The sequence below is a fragment of the Pongo pygmaeus genome, chromosome 8 (genome assembly GCF_028885625.2).
Source record: "Pongo pygmaeus isolate AG05252 chromosome 8, NHGRI_mPonPyg2-v2.0_pri, whole genome shotgun sequence".
Taxonomy (NCBI): Eukaryota; Metazoa; Chordata; class Mammalia; order Primates; family Hominidae; genus Pongo; species Pongo pygmaeus.
The window spans coordinates 61,901,416-61,921,630 of NC_072381.2; the positions used below are offsets into that span (position 1 = coordinate 61,901,416).

At 42.7% G+C, this 20,215-nt stretch overlaps 1 long non-coding RNA gene and 1 pseudogene across 1 annotated transcript in view; one reads left to right on the forward strand and one right to left on the reverse strand.

Annotated features, from left to right (window-relative positions):
• LOC129006255 (uncharacterized) overlaps positions 1 to 20,215 on the reverse strand; it is an 88,522-nt gene that overhangs the window by 27,501 nt on the left and 40,806 nt on the right. Inside the window, exon 2 of the long non-coding RNA XR_008491961.2 lies at positions 9,374 to 9,443. This is a non-coding gene — a long non-coding RNA (uncharacterized LOC129006255). The remainder of the gene's footprint in view (positions 1 to 9,373; positions 9,444 to 20,215) is intronic.
• Positions 6,957 to 7,540, forward strand: LOC129006254 (small ribosomal subunit protein eS7-like; annotated as a pseudogene).

A 20,215-nucleotide genomic window follows, 5' to 3' on the forward strand; every position in this document is an offset into this window, starting at 1 on the left:
AGTGTGTCATCTCTGTTAGTTTCCCAATGCCACCCAAACAATGCATACACTGTGTCTTTTAAAAAACACATATTTTTATCACCTCAAGGTTTCTGTAGTTCAAAGTCCAGCATGCTGTGGCTGGATTCTTTGCTCAGGGTCTCACAAGGCCAAAATCAAGGTGTTGGCCAACTTAGGACCTTATCTGGAGGCTCTGAGGGAGAATCCACTTCCAGCCTTATTCAAGTTGTTGGCAGAATCCAGTTCCTTGTGGTTGTAGAACTAAGGTTGCCATTTCCTTGACACCTGGTCCCTTCAATCAAGCCAACATGTCATGTTGAATGCTTCCTGAACGTTGAATCTCTGACTTCCTCTTCTTCCTCTGCTTTTAAGGGCTTGCATGATTACACAGGGTCTACCTAGATGATCCACGATAATCCTCCCATTTTAAAATCTCTGATTAGTCATCTTAATTCCATTTGGAAAGTCCCTTTTATCCTGTAAGGTAACATATCTGTGGGTGTTGTATCTCATTGAATTCAGTGTCTCAGGAATTTGGTGGAATCCTCTTAGGGACAATGAGTCTACCTACCTTGCCATCCCTCTCCCCTTGAGTGTCCATCACCTCACTACCTAATCTTATAAAAAGTCAGTGCCAAGAAACTTCAGAATAAGACATGCCTTAACATTCAAGGAATGTTCACTTTAGTTGGAGAACTCAAAACAAGACATAGTGAATAATCACACTAGTCATCCCAACCTGCATATCTATGACCCTTTAGAGTTCATACTAACCTACCAGTATTCCCTAAATGCCATGCGCTTTTCCCCTGCCCTGCTTTATGTTTTTCCAGAACCCTGGAAAAGCCAGTCTCTTCAATCTTGTCCAGCTACCTCCTCCATAAAGACCTCCTGGCTCTGACCACTTGAAATGAATGTGGCTCTCCTGAAAGTTCTGGCAATGTGTTTGCCCAGTGTAAGCATTTCTCACACTCACTCTGAGCCATGGCATATTGTTGGCATGCCTGTCTCCCCCACAGTCAATGTACAGAAAGCCTTCGTGGCTCACCCACTCTCTGAACGTGGCAATTAATTATGCTATTGAAGCTAGCGCTGCATGGAGACATGAGCATTCTGCAAGTCACCCTCAAATATCTGAACCTTCTCAAGGCATAGCAGGAAGAATAGAATTCAGATCAGATCAAGACCTTCCTCAGTGTCTGCACTTTTCTCAATGGTATTAACGTGGGTGGAAAAAATGTATATGCAGAAGCAGGATCTACATGGTCCTTGGAAAAGGAAATGCCAAAGCCAAGTTGGAGACCCTGAATTGGACTAGTTCTGTCATGGTTTTCCACGTTGAATAAGATATTACTCAAGAATCCCTATGCCCTTGCCTGAGTCCATGACTGAAGTTCTCCGATGAAGAATTCAGCCTCCCGGATGTTTTGTTGAAGAAAAAGTAACTGTGCCATTGTAAATAAATACATCAATAATCTAAGTTACACATCACTCCCCTGTGAGATTTGTTCATGTAAATAAGTCCTTGAGAACCTTAGGGAAAAAAAATACCCTAGCTGCCCTGACCTGGCAAAGTCAAACTTGAAGGTCTACACATCAAAGAACTGGATCTGAGAAGGACTACACATCAAAGAACTGGCTGACCCACCCACCTACCTGACAGCAACGGGTCTTCTTCCCTCTATTCAAAATGCATGTGGATGATCATAACAGAAAATGGGACCTGCATGTCTCCCAAACACCGAGAGGCTGTTGGGGAAGGGCTCTACAGCTGGGATTTCAAGGGGCCTAAGACTATCCCCAATCATCTCTGCCTTCCTTTCAGGAGGTAGAATCTGAGCTTTATTTCTCGCTAGGCCCGTGACTGCTTTGACCAGTAAAATATGGAGAAGCACTATCCTGAGACTTGCAAGCCCAGGCACTGAGAAAGCCTGACCACTTCTAATTCTTTCTCTTGGAGCCCCAGGCTGACCATGTGAAAAGTCTAGCATAGAGAAAGAGGCCAATGTGGAGAAGCCCCAGAGGTCCAAATGCCACATGGAGCAGCACAAGTATCCAGCACCATCTTCAAAGTGCAAAGGCACTGGCCTGCTGAGCCCCAGTCAACCCAAGAATCACGGTTGTTGTTTAAACCACTAAGTTTTGGGGGTGGATCTTGAGGCAGACATAGTTCATCAAAAGCCCATTCAAGACTGGGCACGGTGGCTCACGCCTGTAATCCCAGCACTTTGGGAGCCCAAGGTGGGCAGATCACGAGGTCAAGAGATCAAGACCATCCTGGCTAACACGGTGAAACCCCGTCTTTACTAGAAATACAAAAAATTAGCCAGGCATGGTGGTGGGCACCTGTAGTCCCAGCTACTCAGGAGGCTGACGCAGGAAAATGGCGTGAACCCAGGAGGTGGAGCTTGCAGTGAGCGGAGATCACACCACTGCACTCCAGCCTGGACGACAGAGCGAGACTCTGTCTCAAAAAAAAAAAAAAAGAACCCATCCAAGGCCTTCCACACACAAGACTAACAAGTATTTACTGAGTTGGGCGAGTTCGAAGGCTTACTCTCTAGATGTCATTGGATTCTATCAACAGTGTCCCGTATGAGGCCTGTTATAAAGGCGATATGGTTTAGCTTTGTGTCCCCACCCAAATCTCACCTTGAATTGTAATAATCCCCACGTGTTGTGGAAGGCACCCAATGGGAGGTAATTTAATCACGGGGGTGGGTTTTTCCCATGCTGTTCTCATGATAGTGAATAAGTCTCATGACATCTGATGGTTTTATAAAGGGGAGTTCCCCTGCACCTACTCTCTTGCCTGCCACCATGTAAGACATGACTTTCTCCTCCTTTGCCTTCTGACATGACTGTGAGGCTTCCCCAGGCATCATGGACCTGTGAGTTCATTAAACCTTTTTCTTTATAAATTACCCAGCCTCACGTATGTCTTTTTTAACAGCATGAGAACTGACTAGTACAAAAGATAAGAATCAAATTGGTATTGGTTAAACAACTTGCCCATATTGCACAGCCATTTAGAAGGAAATAGAACTAAATATACCGCAAACACGGATGCCTGTGTTGTTTCTCCAGTGGCCTGGCCCAGCCCTGATGCTTCTCTCAGGCTCACTGTCTGGTCTGGCACAAAATCCTTTTATGAATATTCAGTATTGTACACTCAAAGATTTTCTCAGAACAGACACCAAAAAAAGTCATAAATGCAAGAACAGCTTCTCCTACTCTGTAGTCCACATAGCTTCTAATGCAGCACTGAGTACACAGTGTGAACCTAATAAATGCCTGCTGTTTAAAACACAGATCCATTGATTATAATAAAAATAGAGTGGATTGAAAATTTTCAGAAATATGACTTGCACCAAGATTTGTCTCTTGCGAGTTTGCTCTGGTCAACATTTTTGCAGAGGCTTGGTGTGGAAAGAACTATTTCCATGTATTTCATAGATTAATTTAATTGAGTCTCTGATGGATGAAGTGAGTAGTCGTGAAAATTTATTCAACTTCCAAAATCTGGAAGAGGAGCCACCAGATCACAGGCCCAGATCACCCTTCCCACGCTAGTTTTGCCCTGAAGCAAATAGCCTGAGACTGGGACTGCATATCCCTAGCTATTTAATTAAATTGACAGTCAGTTATTTTTTCTTAATCAATGCTGTGGTTATATCAGTTTCAAAAGCCTGCCATCCCTCTTCCAGCTTGGCAGGGTAAGAAAAAGCACAGCACAGCCAATTCATATAAAAGGACTTCTGTGACATACGTCCCCAAGTGGGACAGGAGATAAAAGTTCCAATCTCCTTCTACCGTGAACTTCATCTGGGGTCTAGAGTAAATCAAGACTAAAGTGTACATATTTATTAAGCGCTTGCTGTGAGTGAAACACTCTGCTTGCTAAGTATTAATGGAAATGGCAATAATAAAAACATTTAGTATATATTATGCTTATCAGACTGGAAAACACTTTCTCATACAAACTCAGTCTTCATAACTTTTCTGAGAAACAGATACACTGATCACTGTTTTGTGGAAAACGGAGGCTGTAGAAGGCTATGTGTTATGCCCACGGTTACGGACCCAGTATTTCATGGCGCCAAGACTTTAGGAGGACATTGTGATTCCAAGTTTATTATTCTTTCCAGGATGTGATGAACTGGCAGATGAACAATGTGTAATAGAATCAATACAGTGTGGATGGAACAGCATGTCATCTAGGGGACCTGGTTAGGCTTCCGGGATATGAGCAGGATTTGGAATACTGGCCCCGAGTGTGTCTGAGAACAGTGGGCACAGGGCTTCCTCATAGACACAGAGACCTCCCTCCTGTCTGCAGAGTAGTCTGGAACATCCTTGAGACTTTCACCTCCCCTGGGCACTGCATCCTTACAGTAAGCAAGGGGATGCTGTGGTTATCCCCTTGGTGCAGAGGAAGACCTAGACCTGTGTACAGGTCATCCAAAGCTGCCCAGGCTGCTGCCACTCCAGCAGCTGCCTCCCAAGCCATGCAGCTATATGCTGAGTTGTTTTTTTTTTTTTTTAAAGAGTCTCAGGGACTAAGTGATACAGCCATGTTAAAGACATATTCTCCATTTCCCTGCGGACCTCTCCCTCAGAGCATACTGCCTCTTACATCTAGGCAACAGTGTCTAATGGGAAGAGCAATACCTGTAGGGTCAGGGAACCTGGATTCGATTCCTGAGTGGCCGTTTTAAAACACTGCCATAAATTCTTTGACACTCATCCTACTGAAAGATGGGGTCTGTGTGTCCCCTGTGTTTGAAATGGGACCAACGTGTGACTGTCTTAACCAATAGAGTTAGGAGGAACGTGATACTCCTAAAGGTGGCTTGCTAGGTCAGGTGGTACTCCTAAAGGTGGCTTGCTAGGTCAGGTGGTACTCCTAAAGGTGGCTTGCTAGGTCAGGTGGTACTCCTAAAGGTGGCTTGCTAGGTCAGGTGGTACTCCTAAAGGTGGCTTGCTAGGTCAGGTGGTACTCCTAAAGGTGGCTTGCTAGGTCAGGAGAGGCCTTGCAACTCCTGCCTTGGTCCTCAGGATGCTTGGTCTCTGATGGTCCCACCATGTGGGGATAAGCCCACGTTTGCATATAGAGGCCACATGTAGGTGCTCTGGGCAACAGTCCAAGCTGAACCCAGCCTTCCAAACATCCCACTTCAGGGATCAGCCCCCACTCAAGTCACCTACAGTCATGGGAGTTCTTGTCAGCACAGAGACAAGCCATCCTCACTGTGCCCTCCCCAGACTCCTAACCCACAGAACCTGTGAGCATAATAAAATGACGGTGGTTTTTATGTCGCTAAGTTTTGAGATGGTTTGTTATACAGCAAAGAAAACTTTGCTGTAAAACATCTTGCTTCCAGGTACCGACTGTGTTTTAAAATTCAAGAGCCCTTTCTTTTTTAGAAAAAAAAAGTCCTTCCTTATATGATGCTGTCAAGACTAAATGACACAGAGAATGTGGATCACTAGGCACAGTGCACAGCACAGGGCCAGCCCCTACAAGTGTGAGTTTCCAAGCAAGCTGAGAAAGGGACTTCAATTTGTCCTGAAAAGTATGGCACATTTCCCATCTTGTCAGGTAAGCTCCCTCACACTCTCCCGGGGTTCAGATTGCATGGGTTAGGCCTTCCCCGCCCACCTCCTCTCAGCAGATTGCCTGGTGGGACGAGAGGCAGCCCCAGCAGAGAGGAGTGTTTTCATGTCTGACATCCGCTGCCCTCTGGACAGTCTGATCTTGCTAACTGTGGGAGGCAATGGTGGGAGGCAGCTCCATACAGCAGCCTTGGCCAAAGCCCACCGGACTCCCACAGTGACTCAGCACAGAGTGGCTACCCACATTCATTATCATCACCAAGTAGGGGGGCTTTGGCACCTCCTCAGCCAGCACTTCTCTCTACATTGAATTCTGCATGAGTCTCATGATCAAAGTTTAAGTGTGACAGGCACATGGATACACAGAGAGGCTCGGAGCTAAGGAAATAATTCTCTGTGTGGGTCTCTTTCTTTCTGAGGACCAGCACAAGGATAGTCCTTCCAAGACGAGAGGAGATTCCAAGCATCCTAGGAGGTGATAATTAACTTCCTGCCCCTACAGGTCTGGGCCTGCAAGAGGACAAGAGGGGAAGGACAGCTCCCTCTCTATACGTGACCAGATGGAACCCTGCCACACACGCTTTAAGGCCTAGCTTGCAACTCATGAATGCATTGTGCATGCTCCCCACATAGAAGTCTCTTACTCTTACAAAACTGTGAATGTTTGCTTCCAGACTAAAAACTAACTCAGAAGTAAAACTAAATCAGAGAAACCATTTTACTGAGAAAAAAAAAATTTAAAGATTAGTTAATACAATACAGCCATCTCATAAATACACATCTATAGGAATGTCATAAATATCTGTGCGCCATTATTCCCATTTTAGAATCTGAGAAGATAGGGATCCCCAAAAGACAGTGGATCATATGTCAAAATCATCAAAATTCAGAGCAGAAAAGATCATAAGAGCATGTTCGGTTCATTTCCTACTGTTCTGACTACAGATGAGGAAACAGACTCTGGCCTGCAAGAGATAACCAAACCTCAAAATATATGGAAACAATGTTTTAGACAAGCTTCTTTCCATTGTCATATTCCTGGCCATGTGTGGCTTTGAAATGACTCTAGAAGTTTTGGCCAAATATTCGCACACCTAGAGCTTTGTAGGGAGCTCTATTCAATAGTATATTTTTCTGATGGTCTAATCAACAACAACAACAAAGATAATTTCAGAAAATCAGTGCTCTGATGAGCATATAAAGGGTGATGTTACAGAGGGTACCAGGGCAAGGTAAGGTTAGGGATGCTATAGATAACGGTCAAGAAAGGTTTATTTGATTTATGAGCTCTTGTGAGACTTGGGCCTCTTCCTAGGCTGGCATTTAGGAAGGAGAAGGCCATGTTCAGTTCAAGCACCAAGATCATGAAGCCCAATGGCGAGAAGCCAGACAAGTTCAAGTCCAGCATCTCCAGGGTCTTCTGGAGCTGAAGATGAACTTGGATCTCAAGCCTCAGCTCAGGGAGCTGAAAATAACAGCAGCCAAGAAACCTGAAGTTGATGGTGGTCAGGAAGCTTATTATAATCATTGTTCTCATTCCTCAGCGAAATCTTTCCAGAAAATTCAAGTCCAGGTAGTACGTGAACTGGAGAAAAAGTTCGGTGGGAAGCATGCTGTATTTATTGCTCAGAGGAGAACTCTGCCTATGCCGACTCGAAAAAGTGATACAAAAAATAAGCAAAAGCATCCCAGGAGCTGCACCCTAACAGCCACACATGATGCAATCCTTGAAGACTTGGTCTTCCCAAGTGAAATTGGGAGCAAAAGAATCTGTGTGAAACCGGCTAGCATTCAGCTCAGGAAAGTTCATTTGGACAAAGCACAGCAGAACCACGTGGAGCACAAGGTTGAAACTTTTTCTGGTGTCTATAAAGAGCTCCCGGGCAAAGGTGTTAATTTTGAATTTCCAGAGTTTCCATTATAAACAAAAATGACTACAGTATATTCACATTTAGAAGAAGACAGGTTTATCTGAAGAAAGGGCATTTGAGCAAATCTGCGGAATGAGACAGACCTAAACACATGAAGAACTCTCCATGCAGAGGGAGCTGCCAGTGCTGAAGGCCTGAGACAGGGAAGGGCCAGTGCTCATGAACAGGGGGAGGGTGGTTTGAGACCAGGATGCGGGTAAGCTGGGCCAGATCTTGTAAATCCCCGTAGGCCACAGTAAGATGTTTGGGCCTCATTCCCAGTGCATTGGGAAGCTGCTGAAGTCTAAGTGATGTGGCCTTATTCACAGAATGCCAGCTACAGAGTGGAAAATGTACAGAAAGATGCAAGGCCAGGTAGGCACAGAGAAATCAGTGAAGAGAGCCACGCAGTAGTCCCAGAAACAGAGGCGGTTTGGACCAGAGTGGTATCCATGGAAATGAAGAGGCAGTCGTGCTCTGCCGGATACTGACCACCATCAGCACCCACTGAGGACAAACAAAAGCTGTCTACCCGTTCTCCACCAGGAAGGGAGCAAAGGCTGCCCCTCCAGCATCTCCAACAGATGCAATTCAGGTCAGCATGGAGGAGGCCCACTCCCCACTGAGGCAGCCCATCTAGGGGCAACCATGGGGCTTTTCCATTTAGCCAAAAACCAAATGCCAGCAATTATTCATATTCTAATCATCTATCTTATTGATGTGCAACCCACTCAAGGGTGGTCAAGTAGTAGTAACCAATATAATACTGACTTCTTCCGCCAAGGAGCAGATGCAGTCATTCACTGATATTTCATGGGGTGGTGGCACGTGGACTGTCATGGAAGCCTGGGTTCTGCTCAAACAGGTCTGTTTTCAGTCCCATCTTAATCAGACAGTTGCCCTTGCTGAGAGAGAATCTCCCCCATCACCCTGTGGAGTAAAGAAGGCACTATCCCCAGAATCTAGCAGCAGAATTGGCTGGTGGGTGGACAAAGAAAGCAGGCATGTTCAGAGCCACACCAAGGAGCAAGGCAGTGGTCGTGAGGCCGGCTCATGAGTGCGTGTGTGGGCAGAAAGGGCCTCCCTCCAAAGCCGGAACGTGGGCAAGAACATGAACTCTGGGTGAAATGACACAGATTCAGAGCATCTTCCGTAAATCATAAAGACCCACAGGCAGCAAAGGTCCAGACCAGTGTGGTCACCACAGGCCAAGAGCCACAGGGATGACACACTGCAACTTGGATAACCTGAAAACAGAAGTCCTACTGGACCTGAAGGAACACTGCTCAGTCAGCCACGCCTGTCTGATGGTTTTCCCCCTGCCTGGGTGAGCAAGAATTAGAGGCTGGCTTCAGATCTCCTCCAGCCTTCCCTATCAATTGCCATGAAAATGTAAAGGAAATAGCAGCTGCTATTCCTCTCAAGGTATGCAGACTTCTAACACCAGAAGATATAAAAATAAGGTTGCCCTTTCGGGTTAAGCCACCACACACACTATAACAGGCCACGTGGGAACAAACCAGGCAAATTTGATCAGAGAACATGCAAACCACCAAACTCTCCCCAAGGTGCCCCGCACACAGCCTCAAGGAGAAGCAGCAGTGATTGTAGTTTCCTGAGCAGAAACCAAGTGGTTTGCGTTGTTCCCACTTTGGAGAAGTCCTATGAGCAGGAGGGGATGAAAACTCAGTGCATTCACGATAAAAGGTGGAAGCGGTGAGCACCCAGGCCAGCCCAGCGGAAGGCTGTCCTGACCCCCTACACTCACACCCTCCCCGGCGGAGTCGCATCCCCCTGGAGGTGGTGATGAGGGCCTGTGGCTCACTTAGTCAAATGCCATGTCTCACCTGGGGGTAATTCAGGACTTCCCAAGAAATGATGAAGGCAGTGTCTTCGCATAGTGTTCAAGTGTACCACCTAGAAAAAGAGAAACAGGCATCATAAACAGTGGTGAAAAGAAACCTGTAAGCCTGCAGCGATTTAGAGACCCACTGTCAGCAGTGCTGAGGAGGAGAATTAGTCTTCTATGAGGAGCTCTGCTGGTACCTGCTGCCTGTCAAGGGTCTGGGAATCACATCGGGAGAATCCTCTGTACCCAGGGCTCTGTTGTCCATCTCAGGTGTAATTTTGAGCAATGACATTGCAGGGAGGAAATATGACAACGGCCCCACAGTGGCTAATTTATCACGCAGCATGACCTACTGACAGTTTCAGCTGTGTGAAATCTACGGCAAAACATAGCTAAAGTGGAGGTTTTTTAATGTAACATTAATCACGTGGAACATTTCTGAAAAGAGCTAAAAGAAATGACTAGCATAGACAAGTCTTTTGAAGCTGGTGGGTTCAAGGAATGAGTAGACTGTCACTGCACTGGGATCTGTGGAAATTCAGACATTCAGAGGAAAGAAACTTTTCATCTCCAATGTGGAATGAGACGCCTGTCATTCCAAAGCCACCTCCCAGTGCCAAGGACTTACAATACCCTCTCCTGTTTATTCCCTCTGGCCGCTCTCTCTCCAGGACTATAAGCTCTTTGAAGAAAGCTTCTTGTTTTATTCATTCTTTCCAGCTTCTAGAGCAAGTGCTTGATAAACACTTGCTAACTTGAAGCAGATTCTGGTAATAAAACTGCCCTAACTTCATCCACAGGAACTTCCAGGCCTCTTCCTGATAGCCCTTAATGGTTCCAGGAGGAGCTGCAACCTCTTCAATGGTGTGAAGAGGGAGCAGCTAGAAAACCCTGAACTTATTGCAGAGGATGGTGTCGCTAGAGGAACCCAGCTCTGAGCCAGGTGCCACACAGGGGGCAGCAGAACATACCAAGTCAACTAAGCACGTAGCAAGTCGACTCTAATCCTGGTCAGGGACCCACCACCCACCACCCATATGGCTAAGCTATGTTGTTTCACGATGCAACACCTCAGTGTATCTCTCAAATGGATAGATAAAAAGCTCATTCCTTCCAGAAAAAGGTCTGCCAAAGACAGCAACATATAGGATTCCAAGCACTACACAGAAGATGAAACACAGGTTTTGATCTTGGCCCTACGTTTTTTGGCAAGACAACTGGTCTCTGGCACATTGTTTTCTCCTGAGAAAAGAGAGGGTCTTTTCCTCTTCTACTCCTCTATAAATCCGTAGATATGGAAAACATACCTATTTTTAGGTGATATCTTGTGTATTTTTTAAGTTGTTTTACGCACATTATAGAAACCCTTCCCATTTAACACCTTAAAAAATAACTGGGCTTGCAAAATTTCCTGATAAAATGTGTATAATTAAATGCACTTGTGAACACTGTCATTACGGTACTGAGGCAAGATGATTTCCCCACTATTTCAATAACAGTTGGAAATAATTAAGTACTTCCTACAACATGGAAATGTACAGTTTTATATCTCAAAAGATTCAAACAGTTGTTGCCCCTTAGAGCTTACTACATGTGTTAAATTATTATTCTTCTGATTATCATGCCATGATTATAATGTATTCCATTTAGCACTGTAGATTGTATTTGCTGAGCAGTTCTAGATAATTTTTTACTTATCCACTCAGTGGTTCTTATACAGCACCTGAGCAAAAAGTTAAAGACAAAATGTAAGCTTTTCATCTAAATAGACTTTATTTTCAATACTCAAAGCTAAGCCTTATTCTGCCTGAACAGAGCTGGCATGACTTAATTCCTTTTGTCACAATCTCCCTGGGTAATAATTCCTTAATTGCTTCTTAGATGGAAATATTAATCATGGGGCAGCCTTTAATAAGACCAAAATTATGGTGTTTCCTATCCCCAAAGGTTAATGGGAAAAAAAATGATTCTTCTCTTCCTTTCTTCTCTGTCCTGATACACAGATTGTGTGGCACTAATCAGTTTTCCCCTTTAAATTATATTTAAGCTAATGTGTCATTTATCCTCAGAGATTCTCAGTTCCTTGAGGAATGAAATTGTGTCTGATTTATGTGTGAATTTGCCACAGAATCTAGATCCAATAACTGACACAACCCGATTGCATACAAACACAACTGATTTATGTCAACTTGGGAGATTGCCTTGACAATTTTGTCACTGCACCTGCTTGATGGTGTGATGGTTGTTCATTTGCCTGGCTGTTCAATAGACTGGTTTGAAGGAGAGGGTGGCTTAAGAGTTAATTATTCTCTAATAGTAATTAAACCTCAACCTTGTGATTGATTCTGTGCTCAGCACTGTTTCCTGCCCTCCCTCAACTTACAGTATGTTGGGAGAAGCTACATTATAAAAAAGATAAATTAACAAAACAAACTACAAAGCACTGTAACAGTAGAAACAGTATGTCTGTCCTACGGATCCTGCCCAAAGTGGCCCTCTTAGTTTGACAAGTGTGTGGAGAGTTTACATTCATTGTGCCAGTGTAACGGTGTAAGAAACCCCTTTGTAGCACCATTCAATCTGTAGATGCTTAAGACCTCTGGTGTAAAAAATTGTTCTCAGAGGAGAAGAGAGAATCAATTTGCATAAATGAGGGGTCAGCTGGTCTCCCAACCTTGGAAAGTGAGGCAAGTGCTATACACACAGAGCTTTCTGACAGAACCACTTCCAGGGTTCTGGGGGTAAACATGGCAAGTAGAAGTTTGGTTTGCTCTTAAGTTTGTTGAAGAGATAAGCAGGATTTTTGCAGTATATGTTGCAGGGACTTCACTGAAACACAAGAAACAGCTTGGGATAAGCTGATTTAGAGAACTATCTAGATGAGACGATCAATGTGGGCTGCAGGGCAGGGAATAGGCCCTATATTACAAAAGTGTAAGATCAAGATAGAAGAATAAGCAGCTAAAAAGAAAACAAAAACCAGCCAAGAGACAGACAGTGTACATGTGTGGGTGGGTGGGTGTTAAAATTTAAGATTCAACAAATATAGAAAGGAAAGAAATTGCCAAAATTTTGTGTTGGTTATAAATTTGGAAAAAGTAATAACTTTGAGTTTCTCCTTAAATCATATTTTAAATAAACTCTAAATGTATTACAGAGCTACAAATTAAGATATTAAATTCCAATTATAGAAAAATAAGACTGTAAAATTGAATATCAAGTATGTAAATTTAGAATAGAAAAAAATCACAAAGAATAGATCAGATTTAATTACATACGATTAAAGTTTTTGCATAGCTAAAGAAACCAAAATAAAAAGGCAGATGAGAAAAGAAATGCTTCTGTAAATATACCTTCAGAGAAAAAGAGGAGGTAATGATTTTATTCTGTGAGGAACAAAGGAACATCAATTTAAAAAGAAAAACAAAGAGCAGATGAATAAGTAAACCATTCTCAAAAAATGAAAGATTATTATCATTATTATATTATTCTAATTATTATTAAATAACATTTAACAATGATTACTGCCTGGAATTATGCTAAATGTTGCATATATATTACTCTGAGTCTTTCTTGCAAAAACTACCTGATAATGGATTCAATTCCCAACAAATGATCAAAATTAAAAACCAGATATGAAAAGTTGTGATAAAAGATTAGTGGTGATTAATCTATTTAAACATGGAACTAAAATTAAACAATTGTGGAATTTAAACTAGAATGTGCAGGTCAGCACTATGACTCACACCTGTAATCCCAGCACTTTGGGAGGCCGAGGCAGGCAGATCGCTTGAGGTCAGGAGTTCAAGACCAGCCTAACCAACATGGTGAAACCTCATCTCTACTAAAAACACAAAAATTAGCTGGGCGTATTGACACAAGTCTGTAATCCCAGCAATTTGGAAGGCCTTCAAGGCGGGCAGATCACTTGAGGCCAGGAGTTGAGACCAACCTGGCCAATATGGTGAAACCCCGTCTCTACTCAAAATACAAAATTTAGCTGGGCATGTTGCCAAAAGCCTGTAATCCCAGCACTTTGGGAGGCCAAGGCGGGCGGATCACTTTAGCCAGGAGTTTGAGACCAGCCTAGCTAATATGGTGAAACCCCATCTCCACTAAAAATACAAAAATTAGCTGGGTGTGGTGGCACACGCCTGTAACCCCAGCTACTCAAGAGGCTGAGGCAGGAGAATCGTTTGAACTTAGGAGGTGGAGGTTGTAGTGACTCAATAGCACACCACTGCACTCCAGCCTGGGTGGCAGAGCGAGACTCCGTCTCAAAAAAAAAAAAAAAAAAAAAGTTGCAGTGATCAGACCCAACACCAGGTCGTCAGGGTGACGAAGTCCAGCAGAGCAGAGTCAAAGGAATGAGAAAGAAGACAGTTTGAGAGAGAAAGTGGGACCAGGGAGCCATCGAGAGCGTGGAGGCTGCGAAGGCCCCAAACTCTGGGAGCCCACACTATTTATTGGTGTTCAAACAAAGAAACAGGTGGTGAGGATGTGGGGGTTGAAAGGAAAAAGTGTATCAAGTGAATGAGAAACATATGGCTACTTGAGATAATGGGAGTGCCAGAAGCAAGGAGCCAGCAAGTCTAGCAGACATGCAAGCCCTGCCTCAGATTCTCTCCCAATACTCAGCTTTTCTCCCAACAACAGAAAAAAGATAGCAATTGAGGAATAGACCTCCATTTCTGTCTATTTCTATGAGTCACAGAATAGGATGCTCTCACAGGCAGCAAGTTGTCAGCAAGCTTTCTGAGGAAAGGTCTTAAAACAAAGGATACATAGGGTATGGGGAAGTGTTACGTAAAAGTGGAATTTTATATTACTAAAGTGACTAAAATAAATCCAGTTGTTGGAGACAAGAAGTAGGAGGTGAAGGGGAGGAGTAGGAAAGTAAAACATTAGAGGGAAAGAAAATTAATATTTCTTTTCGAATATATGACAGAAAAAGTAGTAGAGAACATAAAGCCATATCAGAACTTCCCAATTAAAACAGGGGAATAGGCCAGACATGGTGGCTCATGCCTATAATCCCAACACTTTGGGAGGCTGAGACAGGAAGATCACCTGAGGTTGGGAGTTCGAGACCAGCCTGACCAACATGGAGAAACACCCTCTCTACTAAAAATACAAAATTAGCCAGGCGTGGTGGCGCATGCCTATAATCCCAGCTACTCGGGAGGCTGAGGCAGAAGAATGGCTTGAACCTAGGAGGTGGAGTTTGCGGTGAGCCGAGATCGCACCATTGCACTCCAGCCTGGGCAACAAAAGCAAAACTCCCTCTCAAAAAAAAAAAAAAAAAAAAGAGGGGAATAGGAGAATAAAAATAAATTATATCCAGCCAGCAGATTTAAAGACTGAGAAAAACAGGAAACAGTAAAACAAAATAAATGGCAAACTTTAAATAAAATGAAATGAAATGGATAAAATCAAGGCTATCCCAAGTCATCCAGAATTTCTAGATCAAAAAGTGGACCCTTAGACTGCATTAAATAACAGCACCGTATTCTTTGCTATTCACAAGAAATACCTCTAGTGCAGCGTGACAAACATTGAAAATGGGGGAGACAGAATACCAGCAAATGAAAATAAGCAAGCAAATGACAAACAATAGCAATAATCTCAATGTCAGCAAATCCCAATTTAAAGTCCAAAGCATTTAGCAGGATAGATGGTGTGATACAAGATTCAATCCATGATGAGATTATAACAGCCACATGTACTTTATACCAAATAACATAGCAACCAAATCAAAACCTCCTGTAAATACAATTTGAATAAGATGCAACTTGAATTTAAAATATAAATATACTTCTTTAAAATTTTATAGCTCAAGTTGACCAAAGGAATGAGGATTTGAGTAAGGATATGAACATTTATTGCTTAAATTATTAATGGACTATTTTCATATAGATGAGAACCTTTACAACACTGATCATGTCTTCAGCCAAAAAAAGTCTGTCAAATTCAAAAATTCAGATTTACAAGCTACACTCTAATCATGAGTCAATTGTATTAGAAATTAACAATTAAAATATTATAAAAATAGAATTCTTAAAAATTAAGAAAATTCTTGGGCTAAATTTAAAAAGAAATCAAAATCAAAATTACAAATTTGCAAATGATGCATGAAAGGACAGAACTCAATCTAACTGATGTGGGAATGCAGTATCTGGTAAATAGTATTGTCTGGTGGTGAATCAGGCTGCCTAGAGCTGTGTGATTCTGAGAAAGTAACTTAACCTCTCTATGTCTCAGTGTTCTCAGCTGCAAAATTAATAGCATTTCTCCATAGGGATGTGGCGATTAAATGAGAATCCACATAAAACAGGAAGGAGTCAAGCATATAAGTGTTCTTCAGTGATTTGTATCTGTTGTTTTATTCCTCCCTTCCCCATTCCGCTTATCCCATTCCTCTTTCTCATTTTAAAAATTCTCTACAATGTGTTTCTATCACTTTTGTAATAAAAAATACATTAAAATGTCCAATGGAGCTATTTCATTGCTAATCCCATTATTAATAAAATTCAAAGGGAAAAGACTTCAACTGAATAAGAAATATAATCATTCCTTAGGTCAGCATAATCTGATATTCATCATCGTTTCTGCTGGTGGCAGGATGTCAGGGGTGGAGGGGTGCAAATCAATGCATAGCTGTTGAATCTGTTGCCATTTCAAGTAAGAGAAAAAGCGTCCTCACCAAGGACACAGGAAACAGATCTTAAAGATTTAAGTTCAGCTTTGTTGTTCAGTGCTGTGCTCGCCTGGGCTCTGCTGTACTGTGAAGACCACCACTGACATCCTTCCATGCTTCTCCCACTTTATAGATGAGGAAATTGAGGATTGAGAGAATACATGACGACCTTAAGACCACACATTAGTTAGAATAGAACTGTAGCTTCCCAGCGGGGATAATGAACGGAGAGGCTTGTCTCTTGTCAGGCATGGCCACGCTGTTCCTCCTCACACCCCAGGGACTCAGCCTCCCTCACCCTCCCCAGAGCTACCACTGCCTGGGCTGCTGCATGGGACACTGCCCCAAAGACATGACCACAGGCCCTTAACATTTCCAGGGGTTTATTGCTGGTCGCTTAAGAGTAACCTGCTAGTTGAATAGGTACAGCTTAACAGATACAATCAGATAAACTTTGTCTCCAAACCCCTGTATTTTTTTTTCATGTAATTGTAACACCGTATAAGCAGGGGGGATGAATCTTGGACTCTCTCCCTCCCTGTTATAGACTGTCCTCCACATCCTCCAAGCTCCTCCCTGGGCCTGCATGTGTGCATGCAGCATATGTGAATAAGCATTTGTTCACACTGTTCCCATTGCTATGTAACTGTTACAATAACATAACCACATTAATAGCATCTACAACTTGTTATGCAAAGAATTTTGTGTCATCTCTAACGCAATGACCTTCTGCAGGCATCATCACAGACATTGTACAGACCAGAAAATGGAAGCCCGAAGAGGTAGAAGTAACATGGGGCACAACTACTCAAGGTTGTAGCTAGCAGGGGTTTGGCACAGTGGTGCAAGCCTATAATCCCAGCACTTTGGGAGGCCGAGGTGGGCGGATCACAGGTCAGGAGATTAAGACCATCCTGGCCAACATGGTGAAACCCCGTCTCTACTAAAAATACAAAAATTAGCTGGGCGTGGTGACACGTGCCTGTAATCCCAGCTACTTGGGAGGCTGAGGCAGGAGCGTCGCTTGAACCTGGGAGGCAGAGGCTGCAGTGAGCCGAGATCATGCCACTGCACTCCAGCATGGTGACAGAGCAAGCACTCCAGCATGGTGACAGAACAAGACTCCGTCTCAAAAATAAAAAGGTTGTAGCTTGCAGAGAATGGTAGCAAGTTTTGAACCCACACTAAATCTAAATCTAGACCACACTATATAAAATAGTTGTTGCTTTCCCTAGCTAAAATTGTCTAATACCCTTTAAATTTGCCCAGTGAGATTAATTTTTCATCTGCCCCCAAGATAAATTCTCAGGATGTTCCTGGTCATTTCTGGTTATTATAAAGTCATTTGAAATCACAAAGCTCAGTCTTGATTAAGAAACTAGAAGGTCTGGCTCTATATAATAATCAACACTACAATCTTAATTTGAAAATAAGACTTATCTTCTTCCTCTTCCAGGGTTTCTTGCTGGTACAAAGCTTCTCCTCACTCTCCTATTTTCTAACTTGTTAGCTGCTAATTCTTTTCATTTAATTTTTGAATACAGAAATTTCCCAGCCTATACAAATGTAAAGAGAATAGTATAATAAACCCATCACTCACAATTATCACCTCACCAACTTACAGCGTATCTTGCTTCAACTATCCCCCACCCAACATTATGTGGCTATTTCTTTATACATATCTGTAAATCTATGTGTGTGTATATCATGTACACATTATTTAGCTCCCACTTATAAGGGAGGACATTGGTATTTGACTTTCTGAGTTGTTTCACTTAAGATAATGGCCTCCAGTTCCATCCATGTTGCTGCAAAAGACATGATTTCATTCTTTTTCATGGCTGTATAGTATTCCATGGTGTATATACACCACATTTTGTATACATATATATATCACATTTTCCTTATCCAGTCATCCAGATGGACACTTAGGTTGATTCCATATCTTTGCTACTGTGAATATAGCTATGAGAAACATACAAGTGCAGGTGTCTTTGTGATATAATTATTTCTTTTCCTTTGGGTAAATACCCAGCAGTGAGATTTAAGGATCAAATGGTAGTTCTATTTTCAGTTCTTTGAGAAATCTCCACACTGTTTTCCATAGAGATTGTACTAATTTACATTCCCACCAACCATGTATAAGTGTTCCCTTTCCTCCTCATCCTCGCCACCATCTTTTTTTTTTTTTTTTTACTTTTTAATAATGGTTACCATTTCTGATCTGATCCCTCCAGTATTGCACCAGGGAGAGTTAAGAGAGCAGGGAAACTTCTCTTATAACAGTGTTGTGAGCACCGTGCCCAAAGACGGTGAGACAGAGGCTGTGTTCAGAAGCCCTGGTGCTCTCTCTAGTGGGGAGACTGCGAGAAGACAATGACAGGCAAATGTGGCCTCAGGCTTCGCATCTGACTGTTATCTCTGCCACACAACAAGATCCCCAAAAATGAACTGGAAAAAGGTTAAGTCGCCTAGGGGAAACTGTCATCTTTCTGAGCTTCAGTTGTCTCATGTTGAAAGTTCAAACGACTATGTAACCTTTTTCTGGGTGGGGGTGGGGGGCTTGAGGACTCAGTGAGCTGATATACAAAACATTTTGTAAAATGCAGAGTGTGAGGCCAGGCACGGTGGCTCACGCCTATAATCCCAGCACTTTGGGAGGCTGAGGCAGGCGGATCACCTGAGCTCAGGAGTTAGAGACCAGCCTGGCCAACATGACAAAACCCCGTCTCTACTAAAAATACAAAAGTTAGCTGGGCATGGTGGCAGATGCCTGTAATACCAGCTACTTGGGAGGCTGAGGCAGGAGAATCGCTTGAACCCAGAAGGTGGAGGTTGCAGTGAGCTGAGATTGTGCCATTTCACTCCAGCCTGGGCGAAAGAGCAAGATTCAGTCTAAAAAAAAAAAAATGCAGTGCGGTAAAATGAGAGGGATTCAATATTTTAATAAATTATAGGTTCATACTATATAGTTATTATTTATATCTTAATGGTCATGCTAGTTACATGACATCATTCTTCTAATATTATATATAAATCTCATCACAAACTATATCTAATCTCCCAGTAAATCCTGCCAGCAATGACTTCAGAATATTTCAAAACTTCCTCCACCTCTCTCCACTCCAGCTGCCACCAGGGTCCAAGCCTCCATCCATGGCCTCCTCATGCCTTGCTATCTCCTCTGCACAAGGTAGCCTTTTCTCAAAAGGTGATTTTTCTTTTAATTGTGGTAAAATAGATGACTCCTTTTCATGTTTTTTAGAGTTTTTATTGAGGTATAATTGGCAAATAAAAATTGTGTCTAGATATACAACTTGATATTTTGATATACATCTCCATTGTGAAATGATTACCACAATCAAACTAATTAACTTGTCCTCACCTCACATAGTTACCGTGTGTGTGTGTGTGTGATGAGAACACTTAAGGTCTATACTCTTTGTAAATTTCAGGTATACAATACAGTATTGTGAACTACAGTCTCCGGGCAGTACATGAAATCTCCAGAATTTATTCATCTTGCAAAACTGAAAGTTCATACTCTTTGACCAACATCTCTCCATTTTCCCCACCTCCCAACCACCATTCTACTCCCTGACTCTATGAGTTTGACTATTTCAGATTCTACATATAAGTGAGATTATGCAGTATTTGTCTTTCTGTGTCTGGCTTATTTCACTTAACATAATGCCCTCCAGGTTCATCCATGTTGTCACAAGCAGCAGGACTTTCTTCTTTTTAAAGGTGAACTCAGGATTTTAGTGCAGTAGCACTGGGATGAACCAGGAGATCTCACACAGTGTGTCAGAAATAACTCCATCAAAGCTGGAGCATTTTTTCTCTGCCTAGATGCAGAGACTTTGGTCTTCCACTTTTTTTTCCAAGCATCCTAAATTAGCTGGCTCCAGTGTACAGAATACTATTCTCCTTACATCTGTATATGCTGGGGTATTTGCATATTCAAAAATTAAAAGAAATGAAAGAAACAGCAGCTAACAAATGCTAAAAGGCTACCCCGAAGGAGCCACCTTCTGGCCCACAAGAACTCCACCACAGCAGAATTTCTGCACCTCACCTCTAACTCGATATTTCCTCGATGCCTCTTTATGGAAGTTAAAGTGGTCAGAAGCTGAGTGTGTG